Source organism: Rhipicephalus sanguineus, chromosome 2, assembly GCF_013339695.2.
Source record: "Rhipicephalus sanguineus isolate Rsan-2018 chromosome 2, BIME_Rsan_1.4, whole genome shotgun sequence".
Lineage (NCBI taxonomy): Eukaryota > Metazoa > Arthropoda > Arachnida > Ixodida > Ixodidae > Rhipicephalus > Rhipicephalus sanguineus.
In genome coordinates, this window is record NC_051177.1 from 137,690,781 (window position 1) to 137,717,710 (window position 26,930).

At 47.4% G+C, this 26,930-nt stretch overlaps 1 long non-coding RNA gene and 1 pseudogene across 1 annotated transcript; both read right to left on the reverse strand.

Moving 5' to 3' along the window:
• Window positions 1–93: 93 nt before the first annotated feature.
• On the reverse strand, window positions 94–24,528 carry LOC119383697 (uncharacterized). The gene is made up of 3 exons (XR_005181715.2): window positions 24,321–24,528; window positions 20,239–20,361; window positions 94–340 (listed from the first exon to the last, which is right to left on the reverse strand). It is a non-coding gene; the product is annotated as an uncharacterized LOC119383697 (long non-coding RNA).
• On the reverse strand, window positions 10,214–11,130 carry LOC125757223 (uncharacterized; annotated as a pseudogene).
• Window positions 24,529–26,930: the final 2,402 nt, after the last annotated feature.

The following is a 26,930-nucleotide window of genomic DNA, read 5'->3' on the forward strand; positions in this document are numbered from 1 at the left end:
TTAGAATCCCAAAGGGAGCTTATAGGGGCTCTAGAAATGCCGCTCTTCCAGCTTTCACTGTGACATCACATTTCGTAGTAGGAATCAGGCTACTTATTCACGCAATATACGAACCTTTATTAGGCTTATTCCATAAAACGCATCACAAGAAGAATGAAAAAGTCATCCACAGACACCAGTGAAAACCGCGTACTTGCAGTCACCAAGTTTCCCTAGTGCACAGTGGGGACACAGCAGTGCTGTCCATGTTGGCATTTCATGTTTCCGTGTACAAGTCCGGCGCATGGCATCGATTTATTTTGACAGGATCCGTGCATCGATGAGCAGGTACCCGTTTCCTCTGTGGGGCGAGAAAATGAAAATAAATGAAAACGACCCGTGATCTGTGCAGAACGGGTCTATTGCACCTTTTGTTTACAGTTCCTTGTCTTCAAAACCTTTAGCAGACTTCCGGTCTCCGTTCCTCTACAATTATAAATTAGTGCTAACGCCCTGCGTACATGTTCAGTAAGAATTTTCTATACACAGCCGTTGTTAGTTAATAAACAGAAGAAACGGTCGTCTATGTTTTCTGCTGCGTTCTCGATTACGTTGATTAGGAGAGCAATCGGGTCTATCATGGGATAATTATGTTGACATAATTCGTATTTACTCACATGTGATAAAATGTGCTCTATGTCAGATACCGCACTTGCGGTTTTGAGGACTAACGCATCTTAACTCACCTGTATACATGCTAAAGTATACAAGGCTACACCCGGGGACTATATAGACTCCAACGTAAGACCCAGCTGGCTAATTGTCGTGCTATAATTTGGAAACACAGCCTTCAGTTCCTCAGTTAGGTAAAGTTATTTATGAGGCTATATTATGCCGGAAAGGTTGTACAAACAATATGGTGAACGCTCAAATGCTAGTATCACGCTATTGTGGTGCCTGCACGAGTTAGCAACGATGTAAATTTAGTTTCTGTGTCCTCTTGATTATTGATCTTGATATGAAGATTGCTGCTATATGGCCCACTTTGCAACGCTGTCTTTTCGAACAAATAGCAAGAACCGCAGCTTTGTCAGGTCACGTATGTATGTATGTATGTATGTATGTATGTATGTATGTATGTATGTATGTATGTATGTATGTATGTATGTATGTATGTATGTATGTATGTATGTATGTATGCATGTATGTATGCATTGTAATGAGATAAACAGATACAACGCCCGTAAGCTGGGCCGGCTGTTCTATTTTCTAGCTTCGTCGTTCTCTGCTTTGCGCTAGCCGATCGAGCACGCGTGAGTATCCGAGTCCTCGTTCCGCTTTCAACGCGATAGTGTTAAGGCTCATTCACACCGGCGACTAGCAATGGTCGCGCGACCGTTTGCGACTGGAAGTCAAAAAGCGACTCAAAGCGACCGATGTTCACACCTGCGTGCGACTTATAACCGTCGCCATATAGAATTCACGTCTGCTCGTATGCAGCTTGCATTGCCGTTGCCCCGTAAAATAGGCTGACGTCCTGTTCCTGCACATCTGATTGGTTCAGAGGTTTGCGACTGCAGTCGCGCAACTGAAAAATCGAGCAGCGAGCGACTGAGCCAAAGCAGTCGCTTTGCGACCAAAACGGCCATTTGCAGCCATTTGACCAGTCGCTTTGCGACTAACTTAGTCGCGCGACCGTTGCAAGTCGCCTGTGTGAACCAGCCTTTAGAGAGCTCGTTTCGCAGAAATTCGGTCGTCGGTGACGGCGGCGTTTGTGGGCGAAAACCCGAGAAAGATGCAAATAAAATAAACAGTAAAAATCTTCGGTCCCATTGCGGATCTATCCCTGGCCGTTTGCGTGGCAAACAGGTGTCATACTACAAAGCCGAGATGTTACTTGCAACTGCTTAGGAAAGAAACACTACATAAATGCCATGTAGTAGAAAGAGTCTTAACGCATTTTGTTCGGCGGGTGTCACGACAAAACTGAGCCCATTCGGCGATTTGTGGGCGCATTGGCGAGGCCATCACGCTACGTTTTTTGCGCGATGCCATGTTTCGAAAAATGCCGGGATAGTGCACCCATCGCCGCTAAATACGCACACAAACTTGCAAACAGCTCCAAAAATGGACAACTATGCCCATGTGGCAGAAACAGTCTCGGCTGGAAAGTGTCCGTCCCCGTCGCCGCCGCCATCATTCACCGTATATGTATAAGTATGTATATATATATATATAATAAAGCCACAAAGGAAAATAATTTAGAAATAATGTCCGACGCGCGGTATCGAATGGGCGACCTCTCGCTCTGCAGCCCGCCGCGTTAGACGTTAGGCCACAACAGCACCGTCTTTCAGCCTGCTCACGGCGAGCTATTTATATACACTCTGTACTTTAGCATGCTTTCTTAGTTGCCACATAGATGGCGCGATGCGCGCGTGTTGCGCGCTTTAAAGATCGTCGCCCCGCTCCTGCGAACGCCGTTGCTCTTCTCCCTACAGGGCATGGTCGCCTACTTGCGCTTATCTCGAGGAAAGAAGCGGGTGGTGGAGCGGGGGGTTGTATGTCTTGTGATTTCCCCGCGAGGTCCGCGCGGAAGTCAAAGAGCGTACGAAGGTCACTTCTCTCATTGCAGCGGCCGCGTTTGAGAAAGGAGCGCGCTGTTCAAACAGAAAATGTAACAACTCTGTCTATTAGCTCGCGCTCGTCCTGTGTGTACCTGCTCGTTCGTTTCGTGCGTCCTGCTTTATGTTTGAGCAGTGCGCTTCAAGTGTCGAGCTGTGACGCATTAGTTCGCGCTCGTCCTGCGTGCGTTCTTTTCGTGCGTCTTTTGGGCTCGAGCGACGCGCTGGCAATTTCGAGCTCCTTTTCGTTCTTCCCGTTACATTCCAATTTATTGCTATAGCATTCATTGCTTCACCGTTGCGGCGAAACTGTGACTTTTTTAACACGAAATTGTTTTATGCCGAGGTCCACCAAGTAGATCTGTTACGTATTGTGCGTATTGCCCTTCGCTCTGGATAAGGAAGACGCTACGCAGCTCGGGCTCACGCGCTCGCGCGCTCACGGCGGGACGGCGGCCGGCAGTCGAGCCCGGGACTCCGCCCAGTAAAGGTGTATTTCCTCGCTCTGCCTCGGTGTACTTTCTTTTCTTTACGGCCGCCGCATCGTCGTCATCCCGGGACTTCCTAACCTCTGCTTCAAGGTCGTCGCAGTCACCGGCCGTGTCCCCAGAAATCGCGTCGTCCAACGCCGTGTTTGCCTCGCCGTTCCTGGACTCTGCACCCTCGCTGGCGGACGATGCATCGCCACCGCGTCGCTGGTCGTCCCGCGGTGCCGGCCCGCCGCACGAGCCCGCACGAGCCTCGACGCCGACCTCATCAGCGCACGCATCGTGGCCGCCTTCGTCGTTGGCCCCAGGTGCCGCCTCGCCGCACGATCGCGCCACAGCCTCCATGGCCTGCGCGGGCAGCGGGACGCCGAGGTAAGCACCGAGGTGCTCGAGGGCGATGATGGCACGCCGCTGCTCGTCGGAGGTCATTCTCCCGGAAAGGCAGAGGCGCATGAGGGTCTGGACCGGCTGAAGTAAGAGGACGAGGTCGTAGACTCCGTAAGCGGCCATGTCCAGGAACGCCCGTTTCAGCGCCCATAGCTCCTCGAAGGCGACATCGCCGTGCAGGGGGCCGAAATCAGGGGCTGGTGGGACCCGGCGTACGTTGATCGGGCAGACCATGTCGGGGCGGGGTCCTACCCGTTGGGCGCCAGATGTAGGGTTTTGCGGCTGCATCTAGCCCTGAACCCTTAAGAGATGAGGCCGAGACCCGTAGAGACACGTCTTTACTGGTGTAAGCCACGGCCGCCACTGCCCGCTGCCAGCGGCTGCCGCGCGACACGAGCGCGCACGCGATCGTCGTTTTCTTCTACGCGCTCACAGCCGCCGAGCGCCCCCATAGTAAATGACGTTGATAAAATGAAAGTCAGCGGGTGAGAAAGAAATAAAATAAATAAAAATATTCGCCCCAGTGAATCGAACCCACGACATTGCGGCCGCGACGGTAAGCGCCCGACGTTCAACCGAGCAAGCTACCTTTTTTTTATTGCAGAATGTAACATTCAAACAAAAGCAAATATATCTCCGCTAAGCTTCAAGCTTAGTGTTAGATCTTAAGAATAGTATGCCACTTGCCACACACGCTTAAAATGGTTTCAGATAACACAGGTCGTACGTAACATTCAGTAGTTCATCATCGTAGCAAAGTTTTGCAAATACTTCTCGCAAATTTCACATTTGTTCAATAAAATAAATACGAACTGGCCGAGCATCTAAATCACAATGCCTAACTGCCATGCGGCTTCGCCATATGCTGTGCAAGCCAAGGAGAAAGAACATATCGTATTTTAAACGTCCCGGTTCTATTGCTAAGAACCGAATCTCGCGTAAGTGGGAAATCCTTCATAAGTGTTCTTTGGAGAACATCCCAAAATAAAAAGGCGTCCCCGCAATTGATAAAGACGTGCTCTACCGACTCTGGTTTTCGACACAGTAAGCAATTGGATCCCCACGGTAAAAAGTCACCTATTTGCTCTAGCCACGTTTTAACCGGCAGCGTATCAGTGTGTAACTTAAAAAAAAAAGTTTTAACTCTGGCTGGTACGCTTATTTTTTTAACTCTCTTCAAAACGTCTTCTCCTTGGCCTCCACTATACATGGATCGATACAAAGGAACAGGAAAAACACTTTCAATCAAATCTCTCGTCAAGCGCTTTCGAGTGCTATTAGACAGATAATCGAAACTAAATCTGGCACTGAGAAAACGAATAGCCAAAAAAAAACTTCTCGCAGAAAGCTACTGATACCATAACGGAGCTCATCATTTGAAGTAACAGTAAAGTTTGTCAAAGCTGATGCAAACTTGATTTCAAGAAATGTACGTAAAAATGGGTCGCACTGGTCACGTAGAAAAAGAAACCTTGAAACAACTTGCTTCAAGAATAGGTGCGGAAAGGCCAATCCTCGTCTTTTTAGTCTTAAGAAAAGGTTGTTGCGGCTTGTCCGTTCATACTGGGACTGCCACACGAAAACTGCCAATAGCCTATGAATCCTCTGAATATTGACCCTGGTCAACGGCAGTACATGGAACAAATAGACCAACCGCGATACCAAGAAGATGCTGCATATTGTCGCGCGTGCGAAGACAGATAATCACGTCCACCCCATTTCTGCGTCAGAACAGAGAGCTGTTTGGTTTTTTTAGCCCACAGGTCATCGCTTTTTTCGATATTTTCTAATGGTACACCGAGATAGGTAGTAGGCTTATTTTTTACTCGTTCGTGAATCGCAGGGAACACCTCCCAATTTCCATGCCACAGGCCGACACACTTGTCCAAGTTTACAATGCTACCGGCAGCATCACAAAACCTTCGCACAACGTTCATGGCAATGGTTACGCTCTCCTGATCGCTGCAAAATACGGCAACATCATAAGCATATGCTAATATCTTCACCTCACACGCTCCTAATTGAAAACCTTGAATACTTGAATTTTTTGTTATGGCTACTCTAGGTAAAAAAAAACAAATAATAATGGAGAAGGTGGGCAAGCTTACCTTACAGAAGAACATACATTAATTCTTTCAGTTGACTGGAGGTTCACATTTCACTTTGTTTAACAATTGTCGTGAGCCATTTTAACACCCTGGAGTATCACAGAGCCAACGCCAACGTGTTCTAACATCTTAAACAGAATGTTATAACAAGCTAGATCAAAAGCTTTCGCTAGATCAATTTGCAACATTGCAACTCTTCTGAAGTCAGCGTCACAGCTCTCTAATATGCATCGTGTTGCATGAATATTCGTAAAAGTTGGCCTTCCTTTGATTCCACATGTTCATTGTGGGCCAGCCAGTGCACATATAACTGTTTGCAACCGCATCGCTAGAACTTTCATTAGTATTTTGTAGTGAAGATTAGTCATTGTTATCGGCCTATAGCCTGACACACATTTCGGTTTTACAGAGTCTCCCCTTTTCGGGATCAGTACGCTATGCGCTTTCTTGAATGAAGGTGGTAGGCTACCTTTCAGCGAATACTTTTTGCAATAAGGCGGCCAACTCTGTATTAAAAGCTTTTGTAAAATAATGCCGTTATTGCGTCTGGGCCAGGAGATTTTCCGTTATGCAAACTGTCTATAATTGTTTCTATCTCCGCCGCAGTTATGTCAGCCGATAAAATTCCTGTATCTTCGGTACCAAGTGTTGTCAAGGAACTTAGAAAGTCTCTTCCAAAACTTTTTTCTTTAGGGATACGGCTAGAAAATAATTCGCGATAAAATTCAGTAAATGCCTTCTTTATATCTCCCGGTTCACTCGTTAATTTGCCATTATATTCGATTTCTGTGATGTCTTTAGCACGCGCATACTTTTCTGTAACCAAAAATCTTTGGCTAGACGTTTCATTTACGAGTAACTTGTCAGCACGAGCCCTTACAACCGCACCTTGAAATTTTGTGACATCGATAGCCTCGAGTTTGTTTTTAATGTATCTAATAGCGTCACCATACGTTCCAGGATTTTCTGTTTTTGCTTTGCTGCATTCCTCAAGTAACTTCTTTGATCTATTCTCTTCAGCTCGTTCCTCGTATCGGATTTCTGCAGCTCTTTCCATGACACCCATCTTTACTGTAGGTTTAAATGATTCCCAATTTTCCGACCAGTTTGTAAACGCTCGAGTGTTAAGTTTGTGGAGTTCTTTTTGGATGCAACTGATAGACTTATCATCGCTAAGTAGTTTCACATTTAGCTTCCAGAGGGCCCATATAAATGCACGTTTAGGAGCTTCCTTTTTGCCTAAGAAGAACATAACAAGTGACTGATCACTGAATGAGATTTGTTCAACACCATAGCCATCACATACATTCGCCAGCTCTATTATAACATAAGCTCTTTGTAATCTTGCGTGACTAGAACCCTGAAAATGGGTATAATGACGGTGCGATCCTCCTTTAGCGAAGAAAGCAGCATCCTGAAGCGAATATTTCTCAATACTCTCTCTTAGGTAAATAGGACTATCATCTTATGAATCTAAGTAGCTGGATCGATCATTTGCACTGAGGACAAGGAAAGCGAGAAGCCTATTCCTTGGCGGGAATCGCCAAGGACAACGAGAAGCCTATTTGTGTCAAAATAAGGGCACAATTCCAGGCAAAACGATAAGCGTTCACGAGGGTTTGTCGGCGCATACACACAGATTACTCTGAACTTTGCCTTCTCATACGTAAAGTCGCACAAAACAAACCATCCACACGTAGAGCTAACGACTGTTTCCTCAGCAATGCCTAAACATCTCTTAATAAATATTGCACACCCTGCAGAAGTACCTACTGCGTGGCTAACGCACACGTTATAACGCGCACTGAACTGAGCGACTATATGGTCGGTTCCACTCTCACTTTCCACCTTTGTCTCTTCGACAGCAAGTATCCACCTCTGGCACTAGACTAGACCAGACGCGGGATGGCTCGCTGTCTGCGAGGTGAACAAATGGCCGACGCTGGCCGGGATGAAGCTGTTTCGCGCCCACCACCGGGCTACCGCTTTTTACTGCCGACTTTGCCGACAGGTGAAGGTATGAACCTTTGTGTTTTTCTCCACGGAGACCCTTCGAAGCGACCCTATCTAATCGAAGACTTTCGAGAACCACTTGAAGAAGCCGGAGTGCTTAAAGCTGTCAGCGGTATGAGCACGCTGCACTTGCGTAGGCAGCTACACCAGCGCGGCGGCCTTCAGCGCCAACTCGGCCGTTTCCGCGTCCTTGGGGTGATAGCGTTCCCTCCCTGACCGCACGCGCGGCTGCTTGTGCAAGCACGGTGTCGTCTGCACGCGTTCCTCTGCAACTGCTGGCTGGTTTTCAGACCGTCAAAGGTTTGGATAAATTTTTCAAAGCAGTAAACATTGATAAATGCAAACTTCTGTGCGAGGCAGGTCTTGTACAATCGCGCTCAATATGACTTGCAACACGGGAGAGCGTGGCCTCACGAGTTTAACGAATGCGCACGGCTTCAACTTGCTTCATTTCTGTAACTTAATATTATTTTCTTATTTGGGAACAACCCCCAGTGAGATAACAGTGTTTTGTTGTAGAAATAAGGGCTAGTGGAAGGAATGCGAAATCTTTAATCTCGTGAGGCCGCACGCTCCCGTCTTGCAAGTCATATTGAGCGCGACTATACACAGTGGTAACGTACTTGTCTCTTAGGACGGAAGCGTGGTGACAAGTCGGCGTGTGTCCCAAACGCGCATCAACGCTCCGTCAAAGACTATGATGTTGAGAGTAAGCAAGCATTTTTATTCAATGATCTCGTTTCATTTCATTCTGTTTTGTTGTTTTGATGCTCTCTCGAAACAGATGCGTCATTGATGCGACCTGCGACTGCAGAGCAGGCTAAGCAGGATAGTGCAGGCACGCTGTGGCAGTGGCCGCGTACGTGCAGAGATACAGAAAACTGATCTTAGCACGAAGATTTTGTTATGTAAAGCTAACAAATAATATACGAGCATGACAAGCGCTAAACAGGTATACACTAGCCCTATAGATATAAACTGTGAATCGAATACGCCTAGAACGAAAGGAATATTGATCGCTGTCGAGTTTAAACATGCGAAACACGCATAAACGTTACCGCAGATTGCGTACCATTCGCATGAGCGAGCTGTTACAGCCTTGTAAGGGTATGGAAAAAATCGTCAGGAGCTAGGCTGGGTGCTTCTGTTCACTTGCCTTTGCATTGGCCACGAAATGCCTACTCCAAATTCTGCTATTTTCTGTTAGCTCCCAGTCTGTTCCATCAACGCTGCTCATGAAATAAGAACTAGAATTAAAAAATGTCTTCGCGATATCAATTCAGCGTGAAAAAAGACATATCGCCATTTGGAGACCATGGTTAATGGGTGTATCAAAATTAAGGCAGGTCTGAAACAATGTTTCATTCCATGGGCGCCTCTCCCATAAAATAACCGTAACACCATGCACCTAATAAAATTACAAAACGTCTTGTCGCGGCGAACAAGGCGTATCAAACGTTGGAGTCTCTCTTTCTCCCAGTGATCCTTCGGGAAGTGGTAAAACTTTGTTCCAGGTGGATTGCTGCGGGTATCGTGACATCCCACAACGCAACAAACCTTGTTGCTGCGATGCTGACCCATGGAACGACCAACAAAGAAGAAACGCTTCGCAAAACTGCGAAAAAACACGAACGAGCTGGCACGAACGTTGTCACCGGCCGCGGCGTGCGAAAACTTCCATCACCCCAGGGACGGTCGCGCCGCCGCTAGAGGCGTTTCCGTCAGCGGAGAGTTAGAAGCGCAGTGTGTCCATAGGTGCGTTTCAGATGAGCCACCTCTGGATTGTCATGTTCCGAACGCCAGAGGCGAAGAACACCATGCTCGCCGAAGGTGGCTTACGTGCGAACAATGGATATTGTGCAATCATTATCCCTTGTAAGCAAGAAATTACGCTCAAGATTCACTGGGTGCCTTTCCACATTCCAGGAGAAGCTCATCGAAAGGCTCTGAGTGAGTTGGGTGATGTGAAGGACGTTCAGCTTGACGAGTGGGATATTCCTGGCTTCGAGTGCGCAGAATCAATAACGCGTGCTGTGCGGATGGTCCTGAAAGAAGGCGTGACAGTGGATGAGCTACCGCGTCTGTTCAAGTTTTACAGCGGCAATGTACTGGTTGTTATACCTGGACGAGCACCGATCTGAATGAGGTGCCGCAGGCGCGCGGGCATATCAGACGTGACTGAGAGATTCCGCGCTGCACTGCGTGTCGTGCTTTTGGGCATGTTAGGGAGGACTGTGCTAGAACGTACGCCAGCGTCATTGGTGCGTATCCTTCTGTTGAAGACAGCCACGAGTACATCAAGGACGCGGATGAGGCAGAGTCTACGGCACCTACGAAGGATGAAGTTTCTCCTCATCGCGAGCCAGGTGGACAAATGGAGTGCGCTTGGAAGTCAACGGGAGAGCCTGAAGCCGCCGAAGAGATGATGACTCAAGACATGGTAGAGGAACAGAAACTCTGCGACCTGGCGGAGGCCAGCGAGACGCAGGCGAAGCGTCCGACGAAGGATGCTACCAGGAGGAGGAGGAGGAAAAAGCTTTATTAGAGGTATATACAGGGAGTAAGCGCGAGGTGGCCCGGAGGGGGCCACCCCTCACAAGCACTGGGTTCCTCATTACAGGAGCCCATTGGCGATCGCCGCGACTCGAGCTCGGTCGACCAGGGCCTTCTGGCTCGCCAGGTCGGAGCAGCCAAGCAGGGCTGCCTCCCAGTCCTCCCGGGTGGGGTGTGGTTTTGGGGCGAGGTTCGGGGTTGACTGGCATGCCCACACCCTGTGGTAGACGTCCGAAGACTTCTCCTCACAGTATGGGCATTTTCCTGTACAGGCCGGATCAAAATGTTTTAGAACTGCCGGGCACAGCAGCGTTTTGGTGTAAAGGCGGAGGAGTGTGCGTTCCTCCACCTTTGTAAGGCCCTTACAGGGTTTAGGATAAATTGCGTGGCCGAATTGATAGAACTCAGTAATTTCTCTATACGTTAAGGCCGGATTGGGTTCGGGATCCATTTCGGAAGGGTCTGAAGGCGTTGCCCTGAGAGTGAGCGCGCGGGCAGCGGCGTCTGCCGTTTCGTTGCCTTCGAGGTCCATATGAGCTGGAGCCCATATGATCATCCGGGACGCGGGGGCCCCGACGTAATTGCTATCTTGCAGGATGCGATACGCAAGGTGAGCGTACCCCTGTTCAATATTTCTGCAGGCCCTTCTCGAGTCGGTAATGATGACGCGCGAGTCCTGGTCTGCGGCAGCTAGCGCGATGGCGACCTCCTCCGCATGTGTTATATTTGTGCCCTGAATGTTAGGCCGTTCACTGCGACGTTTTGGTGGACGACTGCAGCCGTGTACCAACCCCCATGGTGAGGACCGGAGGCGTCCACCTAAAAGATACCGTGTTTGTTCCCATAGTGGCGAGCCAGTGCCTCCGCCCGCGCAAGGCGCCTGCCACTGTGGTCGTCACGTGTCATGTTGGCCGGAAGAGGGCGCACGTGCAGGGCGTATCTCCAGACTTCTGGGATGCGTACGCGCTCTTCCGTCAATGTTGGGTGTGCTACCACGCCGATCGAGGGCGGCTCCGACCGCGAGCAGAAACGCCGTGAGCGTCCGTCGCTCAAGGCAGCAGCGAAAAGGGCAATACATCTGCCATATCTCGATCGGCGTCCTCGTCGCCTGCGCGGGGCGAACGACGCAGAAAGTGAGCGTTCGGCGTTGAGCTTGAACGCTTACTAGTGTTGAGCTAATATTGCAGATGCTAGACACTGCACGAACGCACCTTATATCTTTCACACATTAGGCAGTTTTAGAATAGCATACGCAAATCTTTGCGTTGGCTTTTCGCGTAACTGCGCATGCGTCGTACGCTAACCGCTTGCGGGCTCCCGTTAAGTGACGGAAATAGCGGGCCGCAAACGCTAACGCTAACTTAGCGTACGCAATTCTAAAACTGCCTATTGTCTCTCGCACTGTGCTCTCTCTTGGCGGTGTAGGTAGGCGGGGCGTAGCGGGGCGGGGTGGGGCGGTGCCGCCGTCTGTGGTAGGTGGAAAGAAGTAATGCGTCACAATCGACAATTACTAGCGCTTACTCCGAGATAGCGCGCGATATCGGAGGTCATGGTTAAAGCGTCTCGATACCATCGAGGGACACTGGCCGCGCCGGCGTTGCCGAAGCACCCTAAACGCAGTTACGTTCTTTGCCATTCGCTTCGTTTTAGCGTGCCCCGGCTCATCAGAATAGTGCAGAAAGGACACGATTTCGACGGGCGAATGTCGTGCCTTGGTGGAGCGAGACAAAGGCCAGCGGTACGCGCACGTTTGCGGCTCAAGCTACGAACCTCTGCATCCCGTGTTGCTGAAGCGCTGTGTGGTAGTGTGTGCATGAGCACAGGCGTCGGCAACCCATTACTAGAAAGCGCACACCGTGCCGTTTCTCTCCTTAATTGACGAGATTTTGAAAAAGTGCATATCAGCCTGTCGGGTGCCAGTGTTAAATTATGAGCTTGTTAATGTCATCTTTACGCTGGATTCAAGATTCGCTGTGTCCAAATATATGTTCACAACTTCAGCTATAGCGACAGCGGTTTGACCATGCTCATGGGCGTTAGTCTTCGCGATGGAAACATGAACCTAGGCGTCAAAGTCGGTGCATCCACGTCAAACAGTGCTATAGCTGCCAAACACGAATAGACATTGCACAAGCTCTCATATATCACTACACAATAAGCACTACTTCTGCGAAGACACTTTTCACTTTCGTATTATACCGATTCCTATGACGGAGGGACCAGCCATGTTTTTTCGCAACTTCGGGCAAGCTTCCGCACTGCCACGTCATCAGTGTCCACCACTTTAGCGCCACACGCATGTGAATGCTGCGTCTGCCACAAGTCTTCGCGTTCTTCAGTCGTAAGAGAGCGACACTCGGATTGAAGCGGCATGTCATTGACATCTGCAGCCGTGTTGGTCTCTCGGGCATCTACAGAAACACATCGTGGAACGACATAGGAACGTCTCTGCAAGCACTTTCCGGTGCGTGTTTGTGATATACTGGTGGCGTCGGCTGCGGAGTCACAGATGTGGCAACATCGCCGCGGAAACCATCGGTCAAGCCATCAGCGGACATGGGCTTTACTGGCAGGTCTTGTACCAGCCGTGTGCGCATTCGGCCAATGGCTGCACTGGACATCGCGTATGTAGCTCTGTTGGGTCAGAGCGCACATTAACACTGATTGCTGGCATGGACTCGTCGACTTGGGAACTGGTGGCGTGGTGACAATTAGACGAGCCGACGTCTCCATGTGCCATGGTAGCGATGAGCTTCCGGCCTATGTCATCGACTTCTGCGGCGCAGAGGCAGTCTTGGTATCGGGAAAGCAAAGTCATGAAGTGGGTCTCGACGCGGAGTTTTAGTCCTCGGCCGCGAAGCCCACCTTGCGGTCTTTGTCGGTATCTGTCACTGGGTGTTCCGCGAAGCTTGCTGTTAGGAGCTGCAGGACAAAGATGTACTGTCATGGCGTTGCACCTCGGGTTCTCGGTATCTGAGAGAGGGCACGTTGGTGCAGGACACAGCTGCACCGTCTGGACGGCATCCCTCACGATTTTAGTCATCGAGGGAGGACAGGCCCGAGCTGCACTGCTTAGGTTGTGCGTCTCGCAGCTGCTATCCGCGGCACACAATGGGTGCGCACGGAGGGGGTTGCAGGTATTTGAGAGCGGGCGAAAGAGACTTATCAGCATAGCGCACCATTCAGACCAGGATCGCTGTCGGACACCTTCATAGGCATGTCATGCCCTGGCGGCATCGCGAAGGCGGTCAATGGCTACTAGCCATTTATGATGCTCAGGCAAGGCATGGGGGGTGCCGAGCGAGTTGATGGTCTCAATCCACCCGACGACGTCGTCCTGAAAGCCTCGGATCTCCGCTACTGCCCAAATAACCAACGCTGTCGAAGCGGCAGGCGAGAACCCGGTGTTCAGCGACGCCAAATGGTCGAGTTGTCGTGATAGTTCCGTGAAGACACGCAAGAGCTTTGCACCGTTGTCGGGTGACGCGCCGACTCTCGGAGGATACAGCGGCCTCGATTCCCACGGCGGCTGGATCCATGACCAAGGACAACGTTTCTAGAACCAGGTTAGTTTCGCAGCTCCCCATAGACGCTTGCTCTCCAAAGTGGACGCGACGGCCGACGCAAGTACTAGCGGCGCTGCAGTTCCATCTTGCATCATGCCTCACGTGTCGTCTGCTGCAACACCCATGTGACCTATCGCAGCTGCAGCTTTCGGCGCACGAATATTCCATTGCCGTCAACCTGTGTTTAGCCTCCACGGTGGAACAGTGGTTACGGTGCTCGGCTTGCTGACCCGAGGGCTGCGGGATCGAACACGACTACGGCGGTTGCATTTTTTCTGTGTAGGCAAAAATGACGCTTGCTCATGTACTTAGATTTGTCATACTCAGCAAGTCGTAAAACAGAGGACCGTTGTTAATTTTCGGGCAAATTAATTCTGATTTCTTGAGAAAGTCGTACAACGCGAACTATGGTTGATCAAGGTACCTGAGTTTATTCCCTGAGCTCGGTTAGACGACTTGTAGCGAAGTTAGTCTTCACGATTCTGGTGGGATTGGCATTCACAAGATATTTCTTGCAAGTCCCTGCCCTGATTCGGAGAAGTGATGACCGGTGTTCTTTTCCGAGCAGCTCGTGCAACACGCGCATCAAGATGACATTCTTCAGCTTTGTCCCTTTCACACGTGCTAAATCGAAAGAACTGCTTCCCAAGCGATCACCGTTCGCAGTCACGCACGGAGTACGGAGCAAGCGAGCACAGAGAAACGCGCAACGCGTCGCAAGCGGTTACTACTCGTGCGTCTGAGATCGCTGCGGCAGGTGCGTCGCCTCCGCGATTAGTTTCGCCAACGCGCAATTGAGAGCAACGGTGCGTTGCCGTATCCGATCCCGGGGGCCACGGCAAGTGAAGCAAAATGGAGCAGCAGCACCGTAAGTTTACGCGTAGGCCATCTGTGCCGGCACGCAAACGGAGCTGCGAAACTGACCTGGTTCTAGAAACGTTGACCAAGGACGCGTGTACAGCGTCTCTTGGAGGCACAGATCTGGTCACAGTCCTGGGCACGGGATCCATGCCATAGGAGGCGTGAACAGCGTTCCCAGACAAGCTGATCTCGTATGATATATTGGGAACTGGTGGCAGCTTCGGTGAGAAGAAGCTGAGCTGTCAAGAAGGCCTGAACGCCGTCCCCAGACGGTGCCTGCAGCGCCGACAGGTTGACATGTACCAAGGGGCCATGGAAGCCATCCCTGAACTGTGCTTGGCGCGCCGACAGGTATGTGGGATGCATGGCCCACCGAGAAAACATGGGCGACGTTCCTAGGGAGACCGGTCCGCAACGCCAATGACGCAGTTGAATAGGCGGCTTCTGCCTTTAGGCAGGTCACCACCATCGAGAAAAAATTTTACAGTTTTTGTCCAATAGTTATATTATTGGTTTTGTTTGTAGAGCTTAGGTAAAGTTAATGTTTAAAACTCTTAAATTGCCAAAAATATCAAAAATAAAATTTACAACAATCAAAATGTGCCAAAATATGCAATTCATAAAGTCATAACTAAAAAAGTGTTGGTGGGATTCAAACGCGACTTCGCAGGTACGTAGTAATAACAATATACTGTGCATCTAACCTCAACAAACACCATATCTCTAAGTTAAGGTGCGTTATCATAAAAAAGACTGATAAAGTTGATATTTAACAGGCTTGTTCCGCACATACTTGGCCATAGTACATAAAGTTACCGCTTGTTTTGAATCATTCTGCTGGAATGTACAGTTGAACCTATAAAGAAACTGTACGACAAATCTTATGTGAAAATATTTTTTTAAGGAAAGTTATCACTGTTCGGGTAACTGTAGGAATAAAAAAATTTTGAGAAAAACGGCTTTAAAGATTTCAACCGAGTGTCCATGTCGCGAAGCAACGTTCAATATGCCTCAAATTCACCAAGCTCATAGCTTGGGACCACTTTTGAAGCGGCACGATGTCTTTTTGAGGGACCTGAAGCACGATGTTTTCCAAGTTCATTTTGTGTCTCCAGCTGACTCTCATCGATGTGCTCGACAGTGGGTTCACGCTTGATATTCTAACTCCCTAACTTGCGTTGACGCTTCTTTTTCCTCCTCTACTTCGCCATATCTCATGAAGTGCATAACTTTGTCCTTGAAAAGCCATAACTAAGTCCAAGAGCTCGAAATGGCATACACAAAAAAAGGCAGACAAGCGAGCGAGCGAGAACGCGCGCCTTAAAAAAGACAGCCGCAGCCCTGTAGCGGAAATTTTAAAATAAATAAAAATATGTTCCGCTAGCTTTAGAAAGTAGTTAGAGAACTTAGCATTACGTAATATGTGTACGACAATACATTTATGACGAGATGGCAGGTGTTGTGAAATCGGAAAAGTTCAGTTTCGGTTCCGGCTGCGTCTTGGAGGGGTTGGAAAAAATGGCCATAACTTTCGAATTGCTCAAGACAACTAGATAATTCTTTACGCTAAATAGTTTGAAATAGACAGGGAACTTGGAAATATTAAATCCCAAAAAATAATTTGTTCTTCAAAAAATACGTTTTTGAAGGTAGCGACCCACTTAAAGGCGAACTCCGGCGATTTTTTTGGCCATGTGAAAGTAATGGTGCTTTTATGTTCCTGAGACGCTCCTGTCACGGGGCCGAAAGAAGAAATACTCGGAAAATTGGGGAATAAATTTAAATAAGCAAAAAAGCGCAACACCGAAACCGAAACCCAACCGAGCATACTGTCTTCCCGTGACGTATAAGTAGGAAAAAACCGGAAATCATGCAAGGCATGCCGGTCCCGCTAGCGCGTAGTATGAAAGCTGCGAAAGCGGCGATGAGCACACGCTCAGGGGAAAGGTGAGTCCCTTGGAAATAAATGTTGTGCGTGACTGACCGTGCTACGTGCACAAGCTCCTCGAAGTTGTCGGAAAATGACAGCTGCGATTCGGACGTATTTGTAGGCGAACTGAAATCGCCATTCCATTCCTCTTCGATGAAGTAGAGACACCTGTTTAGTTCTTTGATTGCCTGTTTGCGCATTTCACCGTCAGATGGCGCCACATGTCCAGGCGGCACAAGTTTGCGGGTCCGCGATCGGGTGAAATGCTACCGCTGAGATGTTTGCGGACAAACTAAAGCTTTTTAATATTGCTATGGAAAGAGTGGACAAGTTTGGCAATAGCGGCGTTCAACATCGCGTTGGTAGGGCCGGAGATATTTAATATAAGCCAAGTACGAGCCACCTTTTCGCAGCAACGTTACTAGATTATGCTACGTTGTTTCGCTCGACGCGCAGCTCACCGTATACCGGTAGGCCCAGTGCACCCTATAAGCGTTACGGAAAGTGTTTCCGTACGGTAATGTTCACGCATGTGCATTCTTTAGCCGGTACGGTATTGCCGCGCTTTCCGTGCAGTAAACTGCATTGCTAGCTCTAATATAAAGACGCATGGTAATCGTTAGGTGCGAGTGTTTCGTGACTGCCAACGGGGAATCGTGTGCAGCCCACAACGCAACACCACTTGCAACCAATCGCACGCATTACCACAAGGAACTGAAATTCACACGCCCAGCCAACGAAGCGATCGCCAAACACACGCGATTATTGCCTTGCGGATAGCAGACGCTCTAGTGGCCCCTCGGTTCCCTCACTTCCGCTTTAAGAAAAATGACATCACGCACCCAATTTTGCCACTTATTCTGGAAAGCGAGGTGGGGAGAGTCGGGGAATCAATAAAATGGATTTGTAATGAATATACGTATGTCCCCAGCTTGTAATTTGGCATAAATAACGGGAACGTGAAAATGAACGTACCCAGCAAATTTTATTGACATCCATTGACCTTGAACTATCGCCGGAGTTGGCCATGAAGGCTTCGTTTTAGACGACGGAGCCATTGTACTGAGATAGCCAAATACAACGCCATAAGCTGGGCCGCCTGTTCTAATTTCTAGGTTCGTCGTTCTCTGCTTCACGCTAGCCGATCGAGCGAGGGTGAGCGCCCGAGTCCCGGTGGCGCTTTTCGTTGTTACAGTATGTATGTATGTATGTATGTATGTATGTATGTATGTATGTATGTATGTATGTATGTATGTATGTATGTATGTATGCATGCATGCATGTATGTATGTATGTATGTATGTATGTATGTATGTATGTATGTATGTATGTATGTATGTATGTAGGTATGTATGTATGTATGTATTGCATGCCAATGAATCTGACAAGCCGTGGCCCTGTATTTTATGAAATATATCGGTCACAAAGATTTATTTGATTTCGCATGCATAACATGTGAAAGGGCCCCGAAACCACGCCGAGTTCCAAGACAAAGCTGCTGCTCTCGTGTTGCTTCCTACAGGCGCTATCTCCTCCCCGCCGCTTATTTCTTCGGTAAACATGTGGAGAATGCCCGCACAGAGCGTCGAGCCTATGACGATTTCGAGCATTGTGGCGGCACGCTATTATCTCGCCTTGCACATTCGAAGACGCACTGAACGAAGGTAAATCGTTTGATCGTCTTCGGTATTCAATAAAGCAAGGCAGAACGGGCATGTGACTGCGTGGCGAATGGAAGCTTAGTAAAAGAAAATTACGTGGTCATGTCGAAAGCCTATAGGCTTCCAAAGCAACGTCGAGCGGCGCCACTGCTCTTATCGCAATTGGGGCATCCACAGCCACGACGCTGCCGGCTCCACTTCCGCGCACGCGCAGAGCTCTCAGATTGCATCTGCGGTGCGTCACAATGTAACTATTGCTCACTAGCAGTGCTCTGCGCCGAATGAGGAGCGCATGCGCACACGTGTCCTAGCCGCCGCCGCTGGCAAATCCGGCGACAAAGCGCCTCCGCGTGCAGAGTTTGCCCCTAGTAACGCATAGCTAAGCCGCGCGAGCGTCGCGCCCAAACTTGGGCTTGGGTTCCCTATACCCTATTAAGTCACGTTGGCCAAACTCGTGGCATCAGGAAGCGCGACGAAAAGACTGGAAATGGCAACAGGGAATAACACGCTCACTTTTTGTATATTCAGACGTTGATGCGGGGCCCTTTAAACTCCGTGTTACCACTCCTTTTATATCCCTTTCGAAGGTAATGCATTCAAGGAAAAACATAGAAAATTTTTTCCAGTCGGATTTACTTTTCCGTGTCAGCAAAGTTGAGAGTCGCGTAGCGGGTGTACACCACATATGTCGTATCTGTAGCCATTAATTGCGAACCATTTCTTAGCGAACTAAATGCACTTTGAATCTATCTATCTATCTATCTATCTATCTATCTATCTATCTATCTATCTATCTATCTATCTATCTATCTATCTATCTATCTATCTATCTATCTATCTATCTATCAAGGAGCATTTGTCTGGGCGCTCTGGTAATCTTCTTGTTACCTTAGTATATACCGAAATTGGCATAGGAGGGTTTGAGAGTATGACGATTATGACTGGCAATCATGACACAAATAACATGACATGCCTGTTGCGTATGTCAGGCACGTAGCCAGGATTTTTTTTCGGGGGGGGGGGGGCCAAGGCCTAATTGTTAGAAAGAAAGTATTTCTATGGCAAAAATAAAACAAAAGTTGCCCAGGAATATAGAAGGCCGGACGAATTTCGGGGGGGGGGGGGGGGGCCGGGCCCCCCGGGCACCCCCCTTGCCTACGTGCCTGGCGTATGTCATGAAAATCTTTCCCACAGTCACGTATGTCATGTATCCACATACATCCATGGTGTATGACTGTGAGCTACAGGTAATTCAGAGCCTATACAAACACTGAGCAGGAAAAATATACATCGAAACGTTTAGAGACGGTGTGAATTAAACAAGAGAAATACATAGGGTTTTCTATATGTGGCGATTTTAGTATAGCACACGTATTAGTACTAGCCAAAAAATAAAATATTTGTAAAATGAGGTAACGTTGTGGAAATATGCATATTGTTTCTATGTGTTCTATTTATCAATACGGTTGATGATCTTTTTCATGCCGTAACTGCACACTCTATTATTCAGATGTTACAGTGAATAACATACTATTAACTTTTGGAAGGCGAACATTTTTCGCACGCCCCGATTACGAACTACACGATCATCATACGAACTACACTGCCGCCAAGGCAACACGTCTTCCAGGGCAAGAATCAAGCTTTCGAAGCAGAGTACAATAGCGCAAACCTATCGTCAGCAGTGGATGGGTATGCATCTATTTTAAACTTCTTTGAACCTGAAACAATCAGCATCAATAGTAAGCTGTGCATTAGCACAAGTGTATAGCTGGTACATTCTCTATGGTTGTATATATATATTTCAAATATTTAGAATGTCTATTTGTGTCAAAATCCTCCACCTTGAATCTCGTGGAGGCAAAGTCAATGTGGCAATAGTCCTCCTAAGTATTATCTCAACTCGTTATTACTTCCCAAGACGAAACGTTTGACGTGCTCATATACTATTTTGTCTTATTGGTTCCTTTGTGTTGTTGTCATAACTATTAGTCGAAACAATAGTTCTTGGACTAATGACGCGAAATTTGCAGGAGTAAGAAAGCAAACAAATAGGGAAACTTCTTACTTTTCTGACAGCACGTTTTCAGGAATCCACATCCACTGAGATTTATTCTCCTCCTCCGTGGACAAAAGAGCACGAACTTACATTGGTAACCGCTTTCTTTGCAGCCAGGCGATGCCTTGAGCGCTGCGAAAAGAAAAGTTACCGATCGCTGTGTGGAAATATTCTAACCGTACTTAGGCCGGTAGCGATAATCACCCCCCCCAGATGAAACCATTCTAGGTTATCCATTTTAACTATTTTATTTCAAAACCATTCATTTCTTCCGCGTTGTTTGGAATACGTAGTGGCTTGTTCGCCGATAAATTTTTTGTACAGATACACACAACGTGGGGCTCTGCAAATGTTAGGACCATTTCGGCACATCGTAAGCGCCAGTGGTAGGTTCCCATTGCTGCATCATCACATTAAATGGTAGGAATACGGCGTCATAATGGATGAAAAGTTTTACATCAGTTTTCATACTTGTCACTGATTCTGCAAAAAAAGCGCCTGGTGTTTCCAAACTTCCTCGACTTTTTTCTCCCATACACGCTTCCAGAAATTCTGCCGAAATGTGGTAAGATTGTGTTTTACAGCTAAAGCTGTTACGGGATCACACTAACAGTCCATTTTGTTGGCGTAGTTGTCCGCCACCGGTGTCCATACACACTATCGCACATATTAAGGCAAAACAGAGTTCGATCGGGATTTCAACCCATGCACTGTGATTGGCAGTCGACTTTACCATCAAAGAGCCAAGACGTTGTTTTCAATTCATTCGCAAAAAGACCCTACTCAAGCGTAATGTCGGGCAAACGTAATAATAATTATTGCTGGGGTTTTACATCGCATCACCACGGAATGATTGCGGCAGACGTCGTAGTGGAGGCTTTGTGATAAAAGCTGGCGTGCAGACACAGACAGTAGAGAAAAGATGAGAACAACACAAACGGCAATCTCATCTCTTCTGTCCGTGTCTGCACTCTGAATTCTTATTAGCTTCTCCATAGTCTGTAATACAACTACTTTAATCATGAATCCGCGCCAACTAGCACAACTTTCTGTCGAATTGGAGGGCTCCAGAAATTTAGTCTCTGGAGTTCTCTAACGTGCACGTAAATCCAAGCACACGAGCTTCTATCATTTTGCCTTCATCAAAATGCAGCAGCCATGGCCGTGCTACAGTTCTGCCACCTTTGGGTCAGCAGTCCAGCACCATAACCACTGGAACACTACAGCGAGTATATCAGCCTAGGATTCACGTTAACAGATGAAATATAGCGTGGTAGAAGTGTTAGAGGACACCAGGCGGCACACGATGCGAATTGCGTAATGAGTGGAAGGTTTACAGCTTCCGACACATAACAAAGGGCTCAGCCATTATTCATCTTCACCAACCACAGCATCAACAAAGTGCATATAATGTTTTCCAGACGTGTATTGGCTACCTCGCTTCTCCGCAAAATGATGAATAATGGCACAGTGGGTCCTACCCTGCATCGCAAAATTATGAATATTCATGGCGTAGTGACCCCCTTGCAAGTGTACTTCCAGTCCTCGCAGTAAGGGTCAAGTCTGCGTCGTTTGGTACAAAACACTGAATGAATGAACAAGTCAAAGGACGAAGGAGAGAAGAAAGAAGTGGCACAGGTGATAGAGCATTTGTTGTGTGAGCCACTCGTATCCTCTCTCCTACGTCGTTTTGACTGGTTAATTCTTTCATCGTCGCAGTAGTCGCCGCAAGAGAGTCTACAATAGGCTCTAGGAATGCTACTCCTCCAGCTTTCGCTGTAAGTGTGTTGGGCGCTCAGCGCACGGCTGGCGTTTTCCATCCATCTAAAATTGTGCGATGCCTGAATATTTCAGTATTCAGCATGTACTTTATGAGATTTATATTTTTGTTAGGAATTTTTCTGTACACGGGAGTTGAGTTCATTTATTTGCTTTCGATTGGAGAGTCAGGGTGATCTAACAGGGACCAATATGAATCAAATATGATTCAAGGTGATCTTGAAATCTGACACCACAGAGTGCAGATTGCGTATATGCGTGGACAAAAATGAAGTCTTTCTCGAATTTGTGATGTTCGTCGACTCAATTGCATACTTCAGTGACGGAGAAACATTTCTCACACACAATATATCTTTCCTAGAGTAAGTAGTGATGATACTAACAGGAAGTAGTGACAAAGAATAATTTGATAGGATTTCTAGAAACGTGGACGGTAGAAATTGCAGTAATCTTATAGAGCTTCACACCTGCTAAAAATGATAGCCCGTTCGACGCCTGTGAAATCTGAGTAAACATCGGATCTGGCAACCTAGCGCTACCACCTGGTCTACGCAGATAGAGTTCCTTCTTCAGCGTTGTTCATCTTCTTCTTTCTTTCATGTTTATTTATTTATCTGTTTCTATATAGCTCCTTATCATTATTTCCTCCTTCTTAACCTCGCATCACACCTCTTCGCCATCACTTCTCTTTCCCTCCCATAGCTATGCATACTGTACATAGCATTCTCTGATTTACCTTCTGATATCCTCCTTTCCCTCCTGCTTACCTTAACATCAGTCCTCCTCACCCACTCTCCCTTCCCATTCTCTTGCTAAACTACACTTAAAAGGCTATGCCACGCGTGCTATTGTCGCTTATTGAATCCACCTGAAGTTGCGATCCCGGGAATGTATTCGGCAGCTCCTCACGCCCAACAACACTGATCGTCTCACGCAGGACTGCGGTGAGAAGAGCTTGAGCGTCGGTGTAGTTTCTATCTAAGAAACTACTGCTGTATTGCGCGCGTCCGCACCTCCAACGCTTTCTCAATAGTCGACGCTTCTCAAATCAGCGACGCTAGCGTCTTCGGAGGTTTCCTTCTCGTTCCAGCGAAGAGTTCTTGTTTTATACACCGCAGGAGGAAGCTGACTCTTTTCTTGAGGCATGCTGGGGTCGGCGCGACGAAACAAGCAAGCCATCTTTTCCGCGTAGACCGCAATTTTTTCTTTGGGTAGCTGGACACGTGTCTCCAGCATAGCTGCGACCCCTTTCTTGCGGAAGACGCTCGTCAAGTTGTTTAGGAATCTCGTCCGGAAAAGATCCTATGATTGAAGTGTGGAGTCAAGGTTATCGAACCACGTCCTCAGGTCACTTTAGGTAGAAGTAGACGTGACGCAGTTTCTCTTGGGTGTCCCAGTGGTTTAAACGTTTATGGTCCACAATGAGTAATCATTTACGACACTGCTCAGCTCAAGTCAGACTTAGGAGAAAAGTTCAGACCGCCTTTAACAACGCAAGCGAAGCGTGCAAAACATGTTTTTAGACGCCTCAGGCGTAATGTCAGAGATGAGCAAGCATTTTAATGGCTTCTAAGTAGCAACTGTTGAAACAGCTAAGCAAAATAATTCCTACTAAAAGGAACCAATGTTGACACTGCTGCTATCAAATAAAGCAACCCCCTACCACGTAGTTGTATTCCGCGTCGGTGCACCAGCAAGCTGTTGAAATGGCTGGTGAGTGCGTTTACAGGCGTGAATATGTTGTTTGAGAGTGCATTGTTCTGCGCATTCATGGTCAAAAAAGACGCGGTTTTGGCGCGATTACCAAGCAGGAATTTACCCAACATTCGCGTATTCGATGTTTGTTGCCTGTGATTTACTGGCCAGGAGAAAAGATCCAATGCGTTCGCATGTCTTTAAGTCGTCCGCCCTTTCGATAGAGCTTATGACTTCTACTAAATAGCGTTAGGAAAAAAATTACCACTCCATTAATAAGTGTATGCAGCGCGTCTGCAAGCATAAGGATTCCAACCTCGAAAAACAAGACCATAAACATTCAAATATTGTAATGATATTTTTCACTCAATTCCGTTCTTTTCGCATTATGCATAGGAGTAGAAGGTGGAGGACAAGAAAGAAAGCAAGAAAAAACAGTGGTCAGTTCAGCAGATTTCAGTCCAGGTGATCAAAAGCTGTGCCTTCTATCGCACCACCAATGAAATTAAAAAAAGAAAGAAGAATTTTTACAATAAATCGGCAGTTTCATTACTAGGCAAACCAGTGAAACATAAGTCTAATCACAGTTTAGTTTTAGATATACTTTAGAAACTCACCCAGAATGCTCGAGACAAGGCACAGTACACATAGCACACGAAATGACATCATGGTGTTAATATCTCAACTATATCCAGAGAATCAGACTGCCTTAAGCTGTAGGAATCCTGCAGACTTATCTTTGCCTCTTTAGGTTACACAAGTGCGTCCAAAAAACAGCTTGGTATAGGCTCTTCTTGCAAGGCATTGTACAAGAAAGTCCGAATTTTTTTCAATATTGCTTCAGGCTGCGGTGAATACAGCTTGGGCAGGCGAATCTGTTTTCAGTCAGTATTTGCAAGAGCACACAATAGCCCGATTATTTATATATGACAACAATTCATGTGCGATGCAAGCGACAGCTAACACCAGAGAGCTAAAGCAAGCGTATGAGCAGGGCGCCTCGGCGAATTTTTCGGCCCAACTTTTTCTAGGGAAGGTCTCTGTCGCACTTTACGCGAAAACTGCGCTGTAGTGTAGAGCTAATGTGAAGACCAGACACATGATTAACGAAAATCTGCTTACCACGGCGTCCACTCAGCAGCAGACCTCGTTGAACTGACGTAAAGATTTGCCTACGCAATGTTGTGGACTTTGTAGCCGCCCAACAAGATAATCAATGTTTGCGTGCATACTACCACAGTATTACAAATGGCATCAAATAGCATATCATTGCTTTCATTTACGATATCTCTTTGTTTAATAATATGTGGCTTCTGATATGAGGAATATGCTCTGAATGCTGATGTGCCCCTAGGGAATAAAGCAGTCGGTTGTCTTTACTAAGGAATTTTACGAAATGGTCACAAATTCGTCAGCAACCTACAACTTTTAGCAGAGAATTGCAAGAAAGTATGCTGCAAAATGAATCGAGTGCGTGATTAACTGCTCGAAAAGCGATTCCATATGATGGTTTGTAATATGCACGAACATTTGTGTTATATTCGTACAATTTATAAGGAAAGTGTTATAAGGTACGAAAACTGCACTGCTTCATTTGTTTAATCAGAATCGACTCACATACCTGTGCATTGAGTCATCTGCGCCAACTACAATCCGAGTGATTTACAAGGTGTATCCGCCCTGTAAATTCTGTACTAGTGCTTGAAAGGCTATTGATTGTAGCAGAGTAGACGATGAAACATACGCCAAAACAGATGAGCTGGCGCGGGGAGCCACAGGACAATTAAAGCCCATCCGCGTTACTAAACTGCCAGCATCTTACACATTCTGGAACACTTGAAGGAGAAAGCCTGCCGTACATTTCGTTACGCATTAGGTTACACAATCGGGGACCACACTACCTGCAAGACATAATAAACTGCAGTGTGAGAGACACTGTTAAAAGACCTTGTCAATCGATTGCAATGCCCCTCCCCTTGCAATGCAGTTTTCTGCGGCTTACGTGGTGTTGGGGTGCTTCCGGGACGGGCCCACATTTGACCGTACGACGATGTTAAGTTACGACGTTATCATGTTATGCCACGGTGCACGCTGATGACGTCGCAAATTCGACGACCTGTGATGACATGATTACATCACATACGGATCTCATGCATTGACATGGTCTTTGCAGACGGCGCTCGCGAAAGTTTCCCATAATCTCACGGAGTGTAGCGCACCCTAGCCACTTCAGTGTTTTATTTTAGAAAACTTGCTCGTGGTGATTAGTAACTGGTGTTGAACACAGAAAATTGTGAATGATAAATACTGCAACAAGACTTCGAGGAGGCTGGCATTGTTGTCCACAGTCAAGTGGCTCTTCAAAAATGTAAGTACCAAAATTTTTTGACGCATATAGCTGTAGCAGCATAGCCCTATATGTGTTAGCCGGACAGCTATTAGCAGGATAGCAGGATAGCTGTAGGGCGCTTCAGTAGCGGCTGCTAACGAGCATTCAGGTGTGGTCGAAGGCATTGCCCAATGATCTCCAGTTTACGCTATCCTGTGCGAGCTCATTCTATGTTATATCTTCGAGCTTCTAAATTTCGTCATCGCATCTAAATCGCTTCCTTGCTCGACTGCATTTCCCATCTCTTGATAAAAATTTTGTTGCTGCAAGTGACCCTAAGCTAGCTTGTCCACCAAGCTGTTTAACTGACCAGGTTGTCATTTCTTTCGCTTGATGTAAGCTACAATATTCGCAACGCCTGTCTGTTCCCTGACCCATTTTGCCGTCCGCGGATCTCTCAATGTTGCGCCTTCCATTGTTCGTTCCGTTGCAAGCCGCATGGTCCTTAACTTTTTTTCTAGTCTCTTTGTTATCCTGCATGTTTACGGCCTTGTAAGGGAGCAGAAGCATTCAAAGAAGGCGAAGTCTATGGAAACAAAAGCAAAAGGTCCCCGAATCTTGGACAGATAAATGGCCAGTGGTTGTTGCCTTGTGTCCAACCACCACCTAAATAATGAAGCCGCTAAACACGAAGTTCCAGACCTGTTTTCAGCGCCCGACAATCAAGCCCATATGTGCGGAGTCATAAACTACAAAATGCCCTCTCTACTTGCAAAAACGTGCCCTCATTGTGTGCAACAGCGGGATTGTTTATAGCATCTCTCTGTTATTTGGCAAGTACCTGTTCATTTGTATAGGCCATGTGCTGCCGATACAAAATACGGACGGAAGAGATACG